Below are 20,824 nucleotides of genomic sequence, written 5' to 3'. Positions count from 1 at the left end.
TAATGACATGGAATACATATCATTATCCTTTTGTCAAACTCATAGGACAAAACAGTGAACTCTATGCAAGCTTGATTTATTAGGAATGTATTAACACTGAATAATCAATTATAACAAATGCCCCACACTAGTGTAAGTAGGGGAACCTGGAGGTTTTGAAAGAGGCATAAGGGAATTCTATTCTTTCCATTCAATATTTCTTTAAACCTACAGTTGTTCAAATGTAATCTTTTACTTGAAAAGTATTAGCCAAGGGAGTTGTAGATTTATATCAAAGTATTCATGCAAGTTTCAGAAATTTAAAAATCAAATATTAGTGATAACTTAGGGTAGGGGGCTTAGGAAACAGGGTATGAGCTTGTGAGCTAAAGGGCATGAGGTTTCAAGTTCTAAATGTGACTTTGGTATTGGTGGTGTATTAAAAACTATTGCATTGTAGCCTCTAAATGGATGAATTTTGTGGTATGTGAATCATATCTCAATCTGATAAAAAATCAAATGGCCTAATTCTGTGCTGTTAACTTGAATGAACAGCATTTAATAGTTTTTTTTTTGCTGAAATGCATGATGTATATTCTGAGATCCTCACATATGATTTTTTTGCCAGAAAGACAATAATGATTAAAAATATAAAATCTGAAATAAACATCAGTCTTTAACAGAGTTTAGTGAAGGTTCAGGAGAATTACAGAAGCTAGGACAAGGAGGCATAAAAATGTTTTCCTTCTAGATGACTGTTAGAATGTAAGAGCAATATTATCTAATATCAGCAGTGGTGACATGGAGAGAGTATAAAATGTGGATTTGGAATAAAGTTTTAAGTATTTATTATTTAGTACAAGCAGTACCAAGGACTGGGGGCACAACTCAGTGGCATAGCATTTTCCTAGCATATTTGAGGTTCTGGTTAGATCCCTAGGATAACACATAAACACACAAAAAGTTACAAGAACCCCTTTTCCCAAAATCACATGTACAGAAAGGCTAAAGTGTACAGCATCCTTCATCAAGCTGCCAACTCACCTGTTTTCACTGAAAGCAATAAAAAAGATGAATTTCCCCAACTCTGTAATTAGTACTAAGTCTAAGATCCTAGGATATTTGACCTAAACTTGAAGCATCTCATGTGGATGGTTTTGGACTCTGAGTTTTGAGCACCAACCAGTCATTTGGACTTTGAAAGAAATAGCCTTTGACAGTAATGTCACCAGGAGGAGATACTCTTCATTATATCAAAGGGCACTTTATATATCTAAGCTTTTAGTGTAATTTATACCAAAGGTATTTAACCACCTAAAAATATAGAAAGTATATTTTTATATTTGTGTTATTTTCCCATCAGATTAACAAAATACTTGAGATAATTGTATTGTGAAGAAAACCAGTTTGTTTTAGCCCACAATTTCATTCTGCTGATCAAGTATATACACTGCCTTCGTGGTGTGGGTGCCCAATGGCAATAATGGGACCTCATTCTGGAGTAAAGTTGCTCACATCTTGGTCAAGAAACAAAAGAAAAAGAGGAAGAAGAAAAGGTTAGAGTCCCACCATCCCCTGGAGTAGCATGCTCCAGAGACCTAAGGACTTCTCACAAAGCCCCTCCCCATAAGGGTCCATCTTGCTTCCCGAAAGTACTGCCTGCGGAATGAGCCATTAACATACAGACCTTTTGGGAACATTTATTTAAACCACTTAGTATTCTAAATTCTGGTCATATTCTTAAAACTTATTGTCTTCAAAATATCTGTATACAGAATTGAATTTCAAAGGCCCACGTTAAGAGATATTACTGCACACAGACCAATTCTGTACGTTTTATAGGGAATGGATGGATTTCCTTAATATAGTGCATACATATTGTGCTTTCCTTGTATGTTTGAATGATCTCTACAGGCTAACATTCATGGTATTCGTGCACAGAAAGTCCATATAAGGCAAGATATAAAATTTCATGTACTTTTTTCTTATAATTCATAAATATTAAAATGAGGTGACTAAAAATAAAACAACAAAAAATTAACTAAATTATTTTCCTAACACACTGAATCTAAATTCTAAAAAGTAATGCCTGTAGGAATTATTTCCAGGACAAAAACACATACATAATGTTTGAGAAAACAGAAGAAATTATTTTCAAAATGTGTACATGTATAATTATGTGTTAGTCAATGTCTATTTCTAAACCTTTATCCTCATTAGGCTCAATGCTCACCTTTCCAAAAAATATGATCATGTAAAGTCAATAACGTGCAACTCTTTTTAAAAATGTGTGCACACTATATTTAAAAAGATGAATTGAAACCCATGTTCAATTATTTAAATCCATGCTTCATCCTACAAACTGGAATATATTAAGTCATGTAGTGTCCCTAATAAATAACTAATATATATCAGAAATAATATAGGTTTAGAAGATAATATTGATCAGAAGAAATAGTTTGAATTATTATAATTATTTGAAAAATAGGAAGATTTTGCATGAATCCTTTCAGGTCTATAGTCCACAGTTTGATAGTTTGGATGGAACTCTAGCCAAGAAAAAAAGTCCTATATATAATGTTTTCCCATGAAGATAAATCTCCTTGAAGAGTAAAAGAAAAAGAACAAGGGGGGATTAATCCAGTTTATGTTGATTCTTTATTTTATCAGATAGTACTTAAAGTTAATTTTAAATCTGTTTAATAAAATTGAAGGAATTAAATAAATAGTTTTTTAAGTATAGGCATGCCCATCCACCATGGTGATTCCACTTAAATATGCATTAAAATGATAGGCTAAGATTTCAGAGCAGAATTTAGTTAGTTAAAGCTCCTAAAATCTTTTGCCAAATACCACAATCACTAATTTAAAATATTGTATTATTTTTCTGGAGTCAAACTTTGCATTAAGCTTTGGAAGCAAAGCTTTGCAACTTTGTTTTATTGATATTTGGGGACAGAGTTAAAGATACTTTTTTTTTTTTTTTTTTAAAGAGAGAGTGAGAGAGGAGAGAGAGAGAGAGAGAATTTTTTTTTAATATTTATTTTTTAGTTCTCGGCAGACACAACATCTTTGATCTTTGTTGGTATGTGGTGCTGAGGATCGAACCCGGGCCGCACGCATGCCAGGCGAGCGCGCTACCGCTGAGCCACATCTCCAGCCCCTAAAGATACTTTTTACTGAATAAAATGTGTCTCTATTAAATTGAAATATTTAAAGTCTGATCATGAAAATAACACAGATAAACAATGTCAAAAGTCAAAAAGCACCAAAACATTTTCCTTGAAAATCAACTTTCCAGCAGCTTTTACTTTGTCAAGTCTTATAATCTCAATGTGCTTGAGTTTCCTCAGTTATAAAATGGGAACGATAGGTTATTTGTTTTGGAAGTTTCTGACATTAACCTTCCAAAACAGCCACAATTTATAAACATAATGTTAGAACTAAGGTGATTTTTTTTTTAATTTAGAAAGACCCAACTACAATAAAGTGTGAATTTGTCATACTGTTAAAATTGGTAACAATGTGTATTCACTCCCAGTTTATAGTATTTTTTGACTTTTAGAGTAAATGAAAATTTTATTTTATTATATTTTAAAATAATTTCTAAGTGTTAAAAGCAAGACTGAGTATAATTCAGTTTTTATTTTCTATGAAACAGACTTGATAAACTGGAGACCCTGAAGCAGGTATACCCAAATGGTAGTGTCAGGATTTTAGCTGTACCAGAGCCTTTATATGCTACACATAATTTGTATAAAGTTTTATATGTGCAAATTGGGTACATAAACAGCTCTCCATTTTTCTAAGGGAATGCAATAAATATAGCATAGTGAATAAGCATAACTTTTATACTCCTCAAAAAAATGGGAATGATAGTGTTTGTAACTTCCACAACATTAATGTAGATTGAGAGTCCTGACACCATGCTTATCAATAGGCTCTATGTACATTTAACTTACTATTAATACTACGACCTCAGGAGGTCCTTTAAATATCCTTGCCCACTTCTTGTTTCTACTCTCAAATATGATGTCTTCTTTTAAGAGGGCAAGTATATGAAACACACTCATGTTTAGTAAATTTAAGATTTCAGGTGTCAGACACAGTGGTGCACACCTATAATCCCAGCAATTCTGAAAGCTGAAGGATGAGGACTGTGAGTTCAAAACCAGCCTCAGCAACTGAGAGAGGTCCTAAGCAACTTAGTGAGACCCTGTCTCAAAATAAAAAATAAAAAGGGCTGGGGATGCAGCTCAATGGTTCATCCCTGGGGTGGGGGGAAGATTTCAAGATTTAGAAAATGTTTACAAGATTTTTTATCCTTCTGAAGAGAATTTGGGATTATTTTCTTAGGAATTGATAGGAAATACAAATTTTTGAAGACAAAAATAATAATTATCTATCAGAAGTGTGCTTGGATTGACAATGGATTCACATATGTGTGTTTCTTTCAAAATCAAGTCTAAAAAGGCAAGACATTATTTCATTTTTGTCATTCTTAAGCTTATGTTTTTCTAGAGTTTATAAAATATGGGGCTGAGGATATAGCTTAGTGGTGGAGCAGGTGTTTATTATGCATGAGACCCTGAGATCAATCTCAGTACTGCCCCCCAAATTGATTAAATTAAATTTAAAAAATGAATAAATAAAACCAAGCCAAACAAAAAGCCACACCCTACAACAAAAAAACAAAAACAAGAAACAATAACAAAAGGGAAGGAAAAAATGGGGTGGGAGGAGATCATACCCCACATAGTCATCTGACTCAATGAACTGGAGTTCCAGTATCATAAGCAACATCTGAAGGTTTGCATTGTAGGCAGCTAAGGTGATGAACAGATAAGACATAAAATCAATGAAGATACCTTCTGGGTCCTGGAAACCCTAGTCTCTCCCACAAAGCTTCCATGGAAATTACTTTGGGTCCATGGAAAAGCCAAATGTCCCTGAAGATGGAATTTTTCAAGTTCAGGAAAACATTTATGTATTATTAATACAGACACAAAAATTAATGCAACTGCTTTGCCAATTTCTTACTTTAGAATGTATGACAAATTTGTTGGAACAGTATTTAAATTTCCGGATCTGTCTGATGTTTGTAAGGTTTTGTCCAGATGTTTATTAAACTCTACAAGAACAATCTTTTCCTATTGACTGTCATTGTCTTACTTGATTCCTATTTGGTTTCAAAATTTTAAGGGCACACAATATGATTTCCTAAGTAGTGGAACTACTTATGAGTCCTGAACACCCAGAATTCACATACATTCTTGCACACACTTAAAGATCCATAAATATAGGTATTTTTGATTAACCCAATGCAATTATTTTTCAACATTAAAATATATATACTTGGGCTGGGGATGTGGCTCAAGTGGTAGCGCAGGGCACTGGGTTCGACCCTCAGCACCATATAAAAAAATGAAATAAAGATGTTGTGTCCACCGAAAACTAAAAATAAATAAATAAATAAATATTAAAAATTTTCTCTCTCTTTAATAAATAAATAAATAATAAATAAATAAATAAATAAATTCTATTCATCAAGCCAGAAACAACTCTCTACCATTGGTCCCAATCCCAGCATCACTGGACTTTGTCCAATTCTTTTCTAAGATTAACAGGGCACACCTCCGTTGTCTGAAATCCATAGTCAATGGCAGAGCTGGAATTAAACATTAATTGAAGAGTTTTTTTTTTTTTTTTTTTTTTGCAACTATGCCACTTAAATCACACAGTGCCTGGCATATAGGAAATCTACAAATACTTTTTTATGTAATGCAGAATCTATGCACTTCTCAATATATGAAACTTGATTGACTTTAAACAATAAAACAATAAGTATATCATGGGCAGTGAGTGAAACTGAAACTTCCACTCCTCTCACCTTCTTCACTACATGCAAGCTTAAAGATCAGAATTTAAGATCACTTTAATAGCTGACTGGGCCCAGGTGGTGGCGCTAGCTGCCACAGAGTTTTGTTTCCAAGCCCTCCGTGTTTTTATTTTATTTTATTATTTTTTTGAGAATTTTAATATTTATTATTTTCTTTTAGTTTTCGGCAGACACAACATCTTTGTTTGTATGTGGTGCTGAGGATCGAACCAGGCCGCACGCATGCCAGGCGAGCACGCTACCGCTTGAGCCACATCCCCAGCCCCAAACCCTCCGTTTTTGTCTCGGTTTTTGTCACCTGGAGAAAAGAAGCCAAAGCGCCATCAGGGTGGAGGTGCCCATAGGGCAAAAGAATGAGGCCCTCTTCGCCTCTGGCCATGTCCGTGGGATGATCTATCAAGACCCTGTTGCTTTGGTCCCAACTGCCCCAAGCAATGAGGCTCTGTTGGGGGCAGAGCAGCCCAGCAGGTTCTGCTACCTTTGCTTTCCTTTCCATTGCATGTGAAGATCCTGGACAGTGTGCCAGCAAAGCTGGTCGACCACCGGGGCAGCCTTAGACGTGAGGAACCCAAGACCAGCGTCCAGGAGCAACCTCAGGCCCAGACCAAGACCCTTGACAACAACCATTGTAGGAAGCTGCCCGGCCGTGACCAGGCTGCAAAGCCCACAGGGCGCTACCTGGTCCTGGGGCTTCTACTGCGCAGTGGTAGATGCCTCTGCCGACATCTTCTCTGAGATCAGAACCGGCCCTGATCTCCACAGCAGTGCCAACGGGTCAGGCCCTGTTCTTCAGAATGGTGCCTCTGAACTCGGCCCTCCGCAGCCTTGCCGCGGTCCAAGTCCTGTTCTCAGCAGTGCATCCCCTGCTCCTCAACGTCCAGTATCTGCACTAGGCACTAATCCTAGGAGCCGTGCCACCCGACCAGGTCCTGATCTTCGCAGAGGTGGCGCTTCATCTGTTCCTGTTTGCACCAGTGCATCCTGGCCAACCCTGCCCTCAGAAGTCCTGCAACAAAGTCAGGCCCTACTCCTAGCAGCATGAACTCAACCACAGGCTTTGGTCCATGGAGTCACCCTACCCAGTGATGTTCATCCGGAAAGTTGGCCATTCTCAACTGCCACGCTCTGCCTGAGCCAGCTGGCAGAGACTTCCTTGTTCCTCTAGGGCAGCCTTACAAGACCTTGTCTTTCAGACTAGCTTAAGTTCTTCTGAACCTGTGGAAGCATGCCTTCCCAGTCTGTCGGGCATGCAGTCTGTTTGCCTTCTTCCTCATCCTCACCTCCTTGTAAGTTCTTTCCTTTAAGAAGGCAATGTGGTGAAGCCTTCTCTTCCTCCTCCTTCTTCTCTTTGTCCTTCTCCCTTTCCTCCTCTCTCACTAGATCTCCTGGCCTAAGCCCCTTCTACCACCCCCACCACCAAGTTTTCCTAAATACTAAAATTAACTTCCTATTTTTTCTGATTCTGTTATAAATGTCCTAGGGCTGAAAATCTAAGTAAAGAATCTTCCAAATCAGTGAAAATTTGTAAGCAAAATTATAAAATTTATGAAGACATTTGACTTAAGCATGTCATTGCTCTTAACAAAATACCTTCTATCACTGTTATGCCTATTTACTTTTGACTGTTAGTGCAATAATATAAAGTAGAATTTTATTAACCTCCTGAAAGTCATCTTGACTATCAAATATGTATTATGTCTATGATTATAATTCAAGTACAAATTAATTAGGAGTCCATGGATTAAATTTATTTACAGCACAATATATTTAGCAGAAAAATGTTTGACAAATACTTAAACCAGCTGTATCCATTCTTCTCTAGTTCTTGGATTATTACAAAAAAGAGGGAGATACTTAAGATGCTATTTTTAAAGTTTTCACAGCCCTGAATTTCAAGTTTTGAGAACTGTTTTGACATTGAGGATTGTTTTCTTTTAAGCAAATTAAATATTTTCAGCTTGTGTCTTTTATTTTTTTTACCTCCATGTATGACTTAAGTACGAGTAAAAGAGAGCAATTATACATTTCACTGTTTTTTTCTCTGATGAAAGGATGATGTTTGAGTTACTTGTGAATGAATATGTATTGTGCTCAGCTTGCCGTCTGACTGCATCACAGATGTTCATGTGGCAATTATGGAGCCTGATGCACTGAGTGCTTTGTCCTTTGGTTTTGTCAAGACAAAACCCCAGTGCAATCTTGATTCTGAGAAAAAGTGAGATTACAGTGGAAACTGAAACTATCTTTCTTCCCTAAAGGGGTACAATGAATGAATATATATAGATATAGATATAGTTAGTTAGTTAGTTGTCAATGGATCTTTATTTTATTTATTTATATTGCAATGCTGAGAATCAAACCCAGTACCTTACACATGCTAGGCAAGAGCTCTACAACTGAGCGACAACCCCAGTCCCTTAAGTACATATTTAAATATAAACATATATTTAAATATATGTTTTAGTAGGCAAACACTTCTCATTTTATCAAGTGAAACCAGACGGGCTTCAAATGCTCCTATGCCAAAAAAAATTAAAGGATCTGGTTTCAAAATAATTCAAGACCTTTGATCCAAAACAAGAGCACTCTCTTTCAAAACAATTTCTTCCAGAGTCTATGTATGATGCCAAGTATTCTGCCTGGTCTCATAATTCATTTTCTATATACAAATAGCAATTATACTCTAAAGACTTGCATTGGTAAACATAATTATGCAATAAAATATGAACTTTTTCCAAGTTTGTTTCTGGTTTCAATAATCTGACATTGTCATTTTCAAGTCTGTAAGGGCTTTGAAGGGGACTCTATGATTCTTTTTCACATCATTTTCTGAACACATTTTGATCAGGCTATGACCAGGTTGTCACAGATGCATGATTTCCTTCTTCTAACTTCGACTGGAGCATTAGTTTATTCTACATGTATAACCACTGAAATAATCTAACTTTGTGAGTGATACCTGCATACTCAATCTCCTTGTTAGGCTGAGGAGAAAATACAAGTCAGGTTGTTTAAGGGATTTATCCAAGATGATGAGAGGACTGCTTTATAACTTCACAGGTGTGTAAATTTCCTAAAATGCTGCACCATATTGCCATGAACTTAGTGACTTAAAACAAATTTTTTATATTACAGTTTTAGTGTTCAGAATCCTGAAGCCAGTTTTCTGACGTTCAATCAAGATGTCCACAAGGCTGCCTTCCTTCTGGAGGCTCCATGGAAGGACCTGTTTCTCACCTTTTTCAGAGTCCACCTGCTATCCTTGGCTTATGACCAGATCTTCCACCTTCAAAGCAAGTCACTACACCTCTCTTCTTTCTGACATGTTTCTGTCTTATAAGGACTCTTGTGATCACATTGAACCACCCCGGATAATTCACTATTTTTATCCTACCTTAAGATTCTTAACTTGCTGTACAAAGTCCCTTTTACTAGAGTCACAGATTCCTGAACTAGCACACAAACAGCTTTGGGGAATACATTATTCTCTCTAACTTAATAGGTAATTTTGCCATGTGGACATTTTTTTCATTAAATAATATTACAGATTATACTTTATCACTGCATCAGCAAAAATACAAATATAACTCAGGCCTGATTTTTTATTATTATTATTATTATTATTATTATTATATATTCATTATTATGACAGTTGCATTTTTCTTCTTATTTAGAAAAAAATGAAAATTAAACCATTTCATTGACTATTGTACCTCACAGATAGGTAGGCCCTGGAGGACTAATATAAAGGGTCTCAGATGTTTGAATTTCCCCTGCTATCATTCACTTTCATAGGCCTATTTTAGAATGTCAGAGCTAAATCGTACAGGCAATTACATGCTACTTTGGAATGGTCACCACATATGGCTCCTTGCAGTGTGATTAAGAGTCCACTCATCAATGCAGTTTTGTTGATCCTGTTGCTGGGGAGTTACACAGACAACAGCTTGCTGCCTGACATTTAGGAATGACACCAGCATATCAACACAGTTCCATGCTCATGAGCAAGTACTTTTGCCTGAGAATTTTATAAATCATGCCTCTAACCTCTTGTGCTCCTTTGAATGTTCCAGCCATGTAATATCCAGAGAGAAATTCATATATCCTCTGAGGTAAAGATCTACCTGTATCCTTTCTTCACACTGCTGCTATTTTCTCTAGCCTATGAAATGAATGATATTACATGACTATGTGGCACATTGTAATATGACTGTGGACCAATGTCCTCCCAAGTGAAGGGTCAGCCAGAAGACCCCAGGCTACAACCACACAACATCCTCAGAGTTTCATGTCTCAGCAAACTACCTTCACAGAAGGAGCTACCTGCATCATGTCATGATACCCCTGTCTCTCTCATTGATACACATAATAGAGTTTCTAAAACATTGTCTTGACCCACTTTTGAAGTCCTAGCCAGAAGGTGTTCCATTCCCCTTCATAACCCACCTCCTCCGTTTCTGGATTCTCACACTCTGGGCTACTATTTCCCTTTTCACCCCAGGGTCAGGTACCAGACTACTAGTGATAGCCCTTGTGCCCCAAAGCCCACTAGTATTATTCAAACTTGTCCTAAATCAGCTTATTCTGCTTCATCTATTCCTTCTCATAGTTGGCTATAGTTCCCCTCTCTTCCTTTGCAGGGATACCTCATCCTAAGGGACTCTTTAGTGGCTCCTAGTGAGGCATGCTCTTTTGCTCATAAGCCTGTGAGTAAAATAAGTACCCTTGAATGGCAGTCCTGTTTTGAATCATTGACCTTCCCATAACTCAGAAGTCATAAGACCTATTAAAACAGACATATCTTTACAAGACCCACTGAAACCTGGTACTGAATCAACTAAATAGTCTAAAGAGCTCATTGATTCCAGGGTAAGACATGAGAGCCTAGGAATTCAGCAATAGAATTGGTGAGCTAAAATACAGAAACTGGCATATGAATAGTGAGGCGTTTAGAATGCAAACACAAAAGAAGATATATTTATTTAAAGAGTTAATGAATGATGAAAAATTGTGCTCTATGTGTGTAATAGGAATTGTAGTGCATTCTGCTGTCATATATAACAAATCAGAATTAAAAATCCATCTTGCAAGAATACAAATGCTTACTTACCCCATAGACATTACATATGAAAAGCTTTGTAAGTACTATCTTAATTAATCCTTACCATAGACACACAGGTTTAGAGGTCTTATACTTTTATTACAGATTTAGAATATGAGGCTCAAGAAAATTAAGTAATTGCCTAAAGTCATGTAAGTAGTAAGATACATAGGCAGATTTTCAGTATTCTGCCTGACTCTTGCCATTTCTATAATGGAAAATAATGCTTCTCACTTCCACAAACATTTTTTGAAGGGGATTCAAGAGTTTGAGGACATTTCCATGGACATGGAAAATATCTTAAAAGAGATTCAGAAATTGAAAAGTTTGCTAAAGAGAGAATAAATTAGAATTATTGCATAATGGTGTATTAAGAAATGTAATGCAAAATAAATAAATAAAAATCATTAAAAAAATAAAAAGAAAAAAAAGAAAAAGAAAATAGTAATTCCTTTAAAATAACATCTTAGCATTTTAAGTGTGTAATAGAGTAATATTAACAGTTCATATTGTTGGAACAACCTAGGTACCCTTCAACAGATGAATCAATGAAGAAAGTATGGTATATATATATACACAGTGGAATATTACTCAGCCTTAAGGAGAATGAACATATGGCATTTGCTTGTTAATTGATGGGACTGAAGCTATCATGCTAAGTGATATAAACCAGTCTCAATAAAGCCAAAGACCAAATGTTCTCTCTGAGATGTGGGTGCTAACCCATAACAAGGGAGGGGAAGGGAAGTATAGAAGTTCACTGAATTGGACAAAAAGGAATGAAAAGGAGGGGGATGGGAATAGGAAAGACAGTAGATGAAATGTACATGATTTTTCTATGATCATATGAACACAGGACCACCATACCTGCACAAGAATTGGATAAAAATTGGAATGGCTTGCACTCCATGTATGCATAATATGTTAAAATACATCCTAGGGGCATGTGTACGTAAAAAACAAATTTTAAAAAGGAGAAATAATTTTATATGGGTTGTGTATTCAAATTAGCAAATATCATGCTGTCAATGATGAGAAATAAAATAATGTTTTCTGATAAATAAAAAAGAGAATAAATTGGAAAATGTGCTGGGTTTTGTGGTGAGTTAGGTGGGGGGAGAGCGCTCTGCATTTCAGAGTCATGTCAGGGGCTCTTAAGTTGGTATATTATTTCCAGTTACTTAGAATTCAGGGAAGGATGAAGCCTCTCAAGTGCAAGGGGGAGGTGGCACCTTATTTTGAGTTTTGTCACTGCTTCTGTCAACCAACTAATTTTGACCTTGCCAATTTGACTTTTAGGATGTCATGGTGAGGACATGTGTCTCATACAGTGATCGTAGTTTATTTACAGCAGACCCCTCATTTTCCTGAAAAAATGAATATAACTCAGGTTTATAAAAATGTGGATGCCAAATTTTGAGGAAAGGAAAGGAGTGACACATCTCTGCTACTGAGGCTGGGTAATGTATAGAAGATTTAGTCAATGGCCTTTAGAGAGTTTATATTTTCATAATTCCAAATCTAAAACTAGCTACATAGAACTCTTTTCCTTGAAAGTACATATTTATCCATACATAATTTAAGGAGGTATTCTTCTGGTGAAAATTTAAAATGCATAAATTATAGTGGTGTATGGCAAAATAAATCAGAAATAAAATACTCTAAAGCTCCAACTCTCCAATCTCTCAGGATATTCAGCCTCTGCCTCCACCTTAGGTTGTGCATAACATTTATTTTTTCATCTAACAACATCTTTGCTTTAAATTTTTACTTTCTCTTTCTAAGGAATCACTTTTGCATCTTAGATCCTGCTTTTAGGTCCATATCCATATGGGTGAAACAAACTCACAAATGTCTTACTCATTAGGAGAAATGTCTTTTGGAAGTCTGTATTTCTGACTTTCTAATAGGTTAATGAGTGGCAGTTCTATTTGAAATTATATTTTAAATGATTTGATCAAGTGATCACAAAGAGATACATCAATGTATTGAATAATTATTTTCATTCTGCTTTTATGAATTTTGTCACTGATTTTTGACAAAGTCTACTTCTAAGAATATTAATGCATTAAGTATTTTTTTGACAAAAGAATTTCTAAGAAATATTAAGTTTTAAGGTATAAAGAATTTTGAATCCCACTTAAGTCTTCCTAGAAGTCTCTGCATGGACCTGCTAATCTGTTCTTGAACACTCTTGGCTAGTATTTCTTAAATTCTTTAAGTATTGTTTCTGCCTTTATGACTTTCTTCTTTCTTATTCTAAGTCCAGACACATATCTCTTAGATATGTTGGGCATTTCCTGCATGTCTCTTATGATTTTGTTTTTTACCCCTCTATCCTTATTTTCTCTATGTTCCATTTTAGATATTTTCCATAAATCTGCCTTCATTTTCAATAATTCAGTAGAATCTGTTATTAAAGTCATCTGTTATAATTTCAGATAATGGATTTTTTCATTTCTAGAGTATCTATTTGATTTGTGTAAATTCTAGTACTCATAAAAATCTTCTATTTCTTCTCTGATTCTTGAACCTATAGATCAGTTGTGTTAAAGTTCTTCTCTATCACAGTCCATAGCTGGTTCCTCTGTGACTGTTTCTAATGCTGCTTTTTCTCTTAGTTATCAGTTATGTTGTCTCACCTCTTCACCACCCTGTATTTTGACAATGTGCCAGGTATTTTCTCAAAGAATGTCAAAGATAAATTTTACTATTGAGGTTTTCTTTCTTTTATTGAGGCATAAATGGCAGGGGCTGATTTCCCTACTTCCAGCATTAGGAAAATACTTAAAAATAAAATCGTCTGACAAGCCAGAAAACCTCTCCACAAAAGTTGAAGACCAATAAGCCCAATTTATTGTTGAATGAGCATTAAATTAGCCTGCAGTGCACATCATGGGAAATCCACAAAAGGTATTGCAAAGACAGGAAGAAATCTCACCTTTGATATAGAAGATGCAAATTGTTGCAGATAGGTAAATGATTTTTATCAAAATGATGTTCTGTCCACCTCTGGTTTACCTGTGTTCCTGAGGTTCACTAGCATTTGGAGGATGTCTCTAAATGATGACTGAAGATCTGCATCTTTTTTTAATTAAATCTTGAGACCACCATTCAACAGCTTCAAAAAATCTCACAATTGTCACCAGTGGAAGACCCGTTATGTGTCTGAAGCCCTTCAAGTTTCCACAATTGTCACTTCACTTCCAGACAGACATCCCTTCTGCCAACCCAGGGGCCTTCTGCCAAATGCAGCAGGTATTCTCAGGTCAAGCAAGGACAGATCCTTTGTGTTGTATCACACCTCCCTTCAGGGCTCTCATCTCAGGCACCTGCAACAGCAGGTCATCACTGCCTAAAATCCTGAGGTCTTGCTCTGCCTTTGAGAAGGTTTTGCCTCAGATCTTTTTCCTTTTGTGCAGATCTTGCCAAATTCTTCTGAGGAAAACCCATATTTAAAAAATATATTCGTGACACCTGTCAAAATGGTAAGGCAGTTGGGTATGGTAGCTCAGGCCTATAATCCCAGCAGTTCAGGAGACTGAGGCATCAGGATGTCAAGTTCAAAGCCATTCTCAGCCAATTAACAAGGCCCTAAGCAACTTAGTAAGACTCTGTCTCAAAAACAAACAAACAAACAAACAAACAAACAAATAGACTTTTAAAAGGCTGGGATGTAGTTCAGTGGTTAAGTGCTTAATCCCTAGTAGCAAAAAAAAAAAAAAAAAAAAAAAAAGAAGAAGAAGAAGACTTTATTTGGGACCATCAGCTATGACTCTATTCCTGGTTGAAAGTTTTGTCCACTTTCTCTTCCCTACCTTGGCTGGACCATGATCTGCTCCTCAGCCAGTGCCTAGAACTGGCAAAAACCCTGGGAAAGAACAGTTACCCTTAGCTTGCCCTGGGATGACCATACTAGTTGAAAATTGTACTTTTCCTGGCCTATCTGGTTTCTGTAGCTTTCTAACACCTTTAAAATTACATTGTTTGTGGTGTTGATCTGGAACACTTTTCCAGTTGTTGGCAGGGTGCCCCCATGCTGTGCTAGGATATGCTCAGGGGCAGAAGGGACCTCCCAGATTAATTTCTAACACTGAACCTGTCTTTTTGTCACAAAATGTAGCGATCCATATTTCTCTAGTGATCTGTAACTACTTGTTTTTTAAAAGCAAAAAAAAAAAAAAAAGCCAAACAAAAAAATACTTCTTTTTCCTCAAAAAGTGCCCTGTACCTTTAAAAGAGTTCTGGTAGTTTCTCCACTTCATTTCTTTCATGGACACAGGCTTCAATTCAAAAGTGTCTGTGACATTATACCCCCTTACAGCTTTCCAACCAGATATTTTTCTGTGTTTATAAATAAATTACTTACAGATCCCTCATGAGGTGTGGTTAAAAAAAAAAAACAGAATTACTTTTCTTTGCCTAGCAACCAAGAGGAATTCTATAATGTGAAATAATATCCTATTTTTTGTTATGTTTGTAGTACTATTTTGCAATAAAGAGTTCACTGCATGGTTTAAAATGGCGTAGAAAAATTTATATTTATTTAACAAGTTTTAATCACCTATACAGATTAAATGAAGAGTAGACTACAAGAAATACACACCCTGGAGTACAAAGAAATTGATTTAATACAACTTGATATGTCAGAGCTCACTTTAGGGAAAAATAATTCTTCCATTATTAATTCATCCATTCACTCATACAAGAAATTGATCAAGTCTTTCATTAAACCTTAATGACCACTGATTGGTTTGGTTGGGATGGAGAAAAATGATTACTAGACATTTGCATGTAACTTTGGAAGATAACAGACATTCTCTAAAGTAACTAAAAAATTAGAAATCAGCTCATCCAAATGGGAGAAAATAGGATGTTAAGAGGAAAATATGAGACTCACAACTCCAAGTATCTCTATTACAGTATGAGAAAAATGATGTGGGACCAAATAGAGTTAACCTGCTTTGTGTATCATAGCCTCTGATTATTAAACTACAGTTTAGTTGAAAGCAAACAGCACAAATAACAGAGATCGGTCAATAATACCAATAGCTTGCCATCTCTGTAGAGACACATTTGTATGCCTTGAAATGTGAAAAAATTATGAGTCTTTGTAGTTACTAGAAGAAAATCCATCAAATCTCCAGCTAACAGGAAAAAAAATGTTTGTTTTCATTATTTAAAACCTGAGCAGGTGGGAGTCTGCCCTCTGAGAAGCCCCAGCAGTACCCTGGTTAGGACAAGTCTAGCCAGCAGTGGGACACTAATGAACTGGTTGTTGTTTCACCACAGCAAACAGAATGAGTTGTGGGGGAGTGAGGTGGGCTGTGACTCACCAACCTGCAATCAGTAGAAAGTAATTTTTACACCTTTATCCTCTCCACACACTCCAACACTATTTGACTCTCAGTTATTCTGGCTCAATAATGCTGGTCACATGTGCTGGGTGTTGATAAAGTCCATCACCAACCACAGTTTATTCAGCCTGTTTTCTTTAGATATGTCAAGAACACAAAAGGATTCTCCCTTTGAAAGACTCAACTGGAACTGGCCAGAGACTAAGTGCTCTGACCCATGAGGCAGCTACGTTAGCTAGCTCTTCCAGGGAAAGAGTGGCCCTTACTGGGCAGTGTTCTCACAAGTACATGGCAGCATGTGAGGGCAAATGAGGTATTCTGGCAGTGATCCCAGAGAACATCAGCAGGATTTCTCAGGGAGCCTGGGTATGGAAGGAAGTTCTCAGCAGGTACAATTAGCAGGAAACTGGGCCATTCCACAGGACTTGCTGAAAGAACAGTCATGCCTTAATGTCCCACCTGAAGGACAAGGAAGCTGGGGATATGCACCACCAGCTTTGTCACTGAGGGATGGATGAGGAGTCCATCTGCAAGTGTCTGCCCTGGGTAATGTCTAAACATGTTCTTTGGCCAAAGAAAGCCTAGGGCAGAATCCTAGGTTCTTCTTATAAGAAGTCCTTAGCACAGGGAAGCCATGCACACCAGCAATGTCTTCCATGCCCAGGTGAAAGGAACAATAGAAACTGAACCTGAGAACCAGGGTGAACTCACAGCACCCCTGGTTGGGAGAATTAAGCAGAAATTAGGAGTCATTAATCTCTGTGCAGTGTTCCTGATTTTGTCTATAACATACGTATAATGAATGCTGATCTAGGTTTATATTTGCTTCATGTAATTCAATGTGTTTCTCATTCCATACCTTGAACCATGGTGTCTAGAACATTCTGTGGTCAGCACTTTCTGACTATAGCAGGTTGACGCTCATGGTTTTTGACAGCTGGACCAACTGTTAGATAGTTACATGTGGTGTTTGGTCTTTTCATTGAGTTGTTTGCAGTACACAGTTTTAAAGATATCTGGGAAAACATGTATAGAGTAATTTACATTTTTACCTTATAGAATACTTTTCTATAGTAGGGAAAATTTTTATGCAATACATGATTCCTCTCAACAGTGGACTTTGTTGGAAAAGGTTAACTTTTGCATTCATCAAGAAATCTAAAGCACCTGAAAGAAATGAATAAGTACAAAGTTTTGAGGCAAACAATTGTAACTTTCCAATTCCTGCTTTCAGAAAAATTCAAATTCACTTTAAATACTATTTATTTTTATTTTCAAAGAGGTTTTTAAGCACCATTGACAATATTTAATCTTAGTTTTACCACTGATAAAAGACACTTTAAGGAGATAAATATTTTCATACATTTCCTCCTACCCATTAGTATAGCAAGCATAGGTTCAGCAATCAGGTGGTCTTTTGGGCCCATTTACATACAAGCTTTATTGTACTGTGCACATCAGCACTAAACAGTTGCTTCCTTTTTGCAGAAGCATAGAGAAAATGAGCAGAACGTTCTCAATAGTCTCATCATTCTGTAATTATTGACTATGTGCACAGAATCCAGAAAAATTACATTCTAAATAACACATTTTTAATAAGCTGTGATAAAAAGCTGGTTTATTTTGACAAATATACAAAATATACATAAAAACTTGTATTTGATTTGAGGAAGACTCATATATTGTTCACTTGGAAAAATAAACAATAATTTCAAAAACTTTAAAAATATCTTCCATGTAGGTGGGCTACTGCTATAAAGACATAGACTTGTTAAATTATTATGGAACAAATTTCAAAAAAAATGGCAGAAATAATAATGCAAAATTCAAAAGAGTAGAGAGCTCCCAAAGGGTGTTATGTTCCCAGGGAACCCAAGTTTTGGTTATCGTCTAATTGCTAAATCTCAATGGTTGATGTGAATTATTAGAAATAATCAACTATTATGTGAAGCCACACAGATTCAGGCTTTTCTGTTTTAACAGTTACCCTAACTGTTTGAAGACACAATGCATGATTTGTGTCCTAGTGACCTACATAATTGTAGTCCAGAATTTGCCAAGGAAAATAAGACTGGAAATGGTGAAAGAAAATTTGGTTCCTCAGGTTTCTTTATCACGAATCTCTGATGGGCACAAGACCTGCCAGTGATTGTCATTAAGTGCATTTGATACTGACTGAGTTCACACACTCCAAAGATGGATGGAACCAACTATATATATAGAATCAGAAGGGTTTTCATGTGACTGTTAGCTTGGTAGTTTTTACTATTTTTTATACATATGAACTGTTTCACCTGTCTCTAATAAGTCATATGAAAACAAAAGCTCATTTTTACTCTGCAAAGAAAATTTTGGAGATAAAATGTCTGGAGATTAATGAGTTTATTAGCTGACCATCATGTGGTAGTTTTATTTGTGAGTAAAAGTTTTCCTCTTCAATGTTTGTTATTTACATTTTATGGTTTTTTTTTTTATATTCTGGTTTTGGCCCAGTTCTTTATTTATTTGCATTTTAAAGCACTCCCCTCCTGCTTTACAAACATTACATAACTCTTAAGTGAAACACGAAGTAATGTGTAAACACCAATCATGTGCAATTTAGAGGCAATAAATGTTTATTTTATATGAATAAAATATACATGAAGGTATTTTTCATGTTATATGGTATATATTAATTTCACCTACCAACTCCTTTATAAAAGCAATATTTATGATTTATATACTATATTTACCTCAGTAGGTTTTAGCATAAGTATAGGACAGATAGCATTAAGTAAATCTAGAAAATAATCTTCACTAATGACTGCAATATGCATTTCTGCCATCATGGAAATTTCCTGAGAGCGTTGTTCAACATGGTAGCTTCTAGCTACAAGTGGCTATTGAGCATTTGAAATGTGAATGACAAAACTCAACTTAGATATTTATTTTGCTGACTTTTAACTAAGCTAAATTTAAATGGCCACAGGTGGCCTGTGGGTAGCACAGCTGTAGATCGACCTCTCTTCAACAGACAGCAGTATCTGGGATGACTCCTTATAGAAATCAAATTCTCTTGTCAAAAAAAAAAAAAGAAGAAGTTCAAATTCAAAAGTGTATCCTCATTGAATTCAAAGGTATATCCTCATTTTGATGTCTTCTTAAAATGGGAGACAATTCTATTCAGAGCAATAAATAAAATCATTTGAAGTTTTCCAAAAATATATGCTTGCTCTACTATTTGTAAAAAGATTTACACATTTTACCTGACCATTTTTATGTTTCTGTATTGTTACATAGAATGCTCACTTTTCCTCTTTCTGACAAAGTTCTGTACTCTTTGTATAAAGCAACTACATATATTGAAAAGAACCAGCAATATCAATATTTATTCTCATTTTCTTTTATCTTGGGTCTTATACTAGCCAGTCAAAAAAAAAATTAAGTTACTTAGGTTGATTCCTTTCTTCCCCACCTGTGTAGTTCTGTGGTTTATCAGTGATAGGATTAGGTTCATTTGTTATTGTTTATATGCCTTTTTGGTCATTCCTGCATCACATGAATCTTTATTTAGAATTAACATGGAACATTTAAGAGTTAACATAGATTGGCTGTGCATTTTATGTGGATTTTAACAAAGGCACAGGACAATGTATCTACTACCAAGTCATGGTATGTAATGGTTCCATTACTATAAACTTCCACTGGGCTTTGCTTCTGTCATTACGCCCACCCCAGGTCCCAAGTCCTGATAATCACTGTAGTATTTCCATGTTCAGAATGTGTACAAGTGGAATCATGGAATAGGTCACATTCAGTATCTGGATTTTGTTCCATCTATGTTGCATGAATCAATAGTTTATTCTTTTCATCAATGAAAAGAATATTGTGTTGAAATCTAAGTTTCATTGTGTGGATATCTCAGTTTCTTAATTCATTCACCTGTTGATTAACATCCGTATTGTTTTCATTTTTTTGAAATTATGAAATAATTTGGTTAAACTTCCCTGAGAATTAGTAACTTTTATTAATTCACAAAATGAAATTGAGGGAGAGTTTATTTACTCCCTGCTTTCCCCCATCGGGCAATGTGCGCCATCAGAAATCTCTGCAGGAAGGAAGACAAAGGGAAATGGATCTTGATCTTTCACGTTTCCCTTCCCCAAGGAAGAAAGCAAATGTTTGTAGAAAGCTGGACAGAGAAAAAATATTAGGAATTTCACCAAAATCACTCACTACTCATGGACTGAAGGTCATATCAAAAGGTGAAGGTTGAATTTTCCTTGGTAAATGACAGAAAAATACTTAGGAGTTAGATTCACAGAGAGAACAAGGCTTAGAAGTGACCTTGAGAACTGGGCTGCAGTCATGTCTTGGTCAATCTTACCTTTATTTCTCCCTTGTAGAGAAACTCTTTTTTGACATATTCCTCACCTCCTCAAAATAAAATGTGCTGATCCAGAAGTTAATTCTAGCTAGATTTTCTTGAATTAAGTTTGGATATAGAGT

The 20,824-nt window shown here is 35.9% G+C and overlaps 1 pseudogene; it reads left to right on the top strand.

The window, feature by feature from the left end:
• Positions 1–20,824, top strand: part of LOC144251454 (ornithine decarboxylase-like) — a 40,761-nt pseudogene that overhangs the window by 2,432 nt on the left and 17,505 nt on the right.

Source organism: Urocitellus parryii (genome assembly GCF_045843805.1).
Source record: "Urocitellus parryii isolate mUroPar1 chromosome 13 unlocalized genomic scaffold, mUroPar1.hap1 SUPER_13_unloc_8, whole genome shotgun sequence".
NCBI lineage: Eukaryota > Metazoa > Chordata > Mammalia > Rodentia > Sciuridae > Urocitellus > Urocitellus parryii.
The sequence above is the reverse complement of the archived record's forward strand: the minus strand, read 5'-3'. Positions and strand labels throughout refer to the sequence as shown.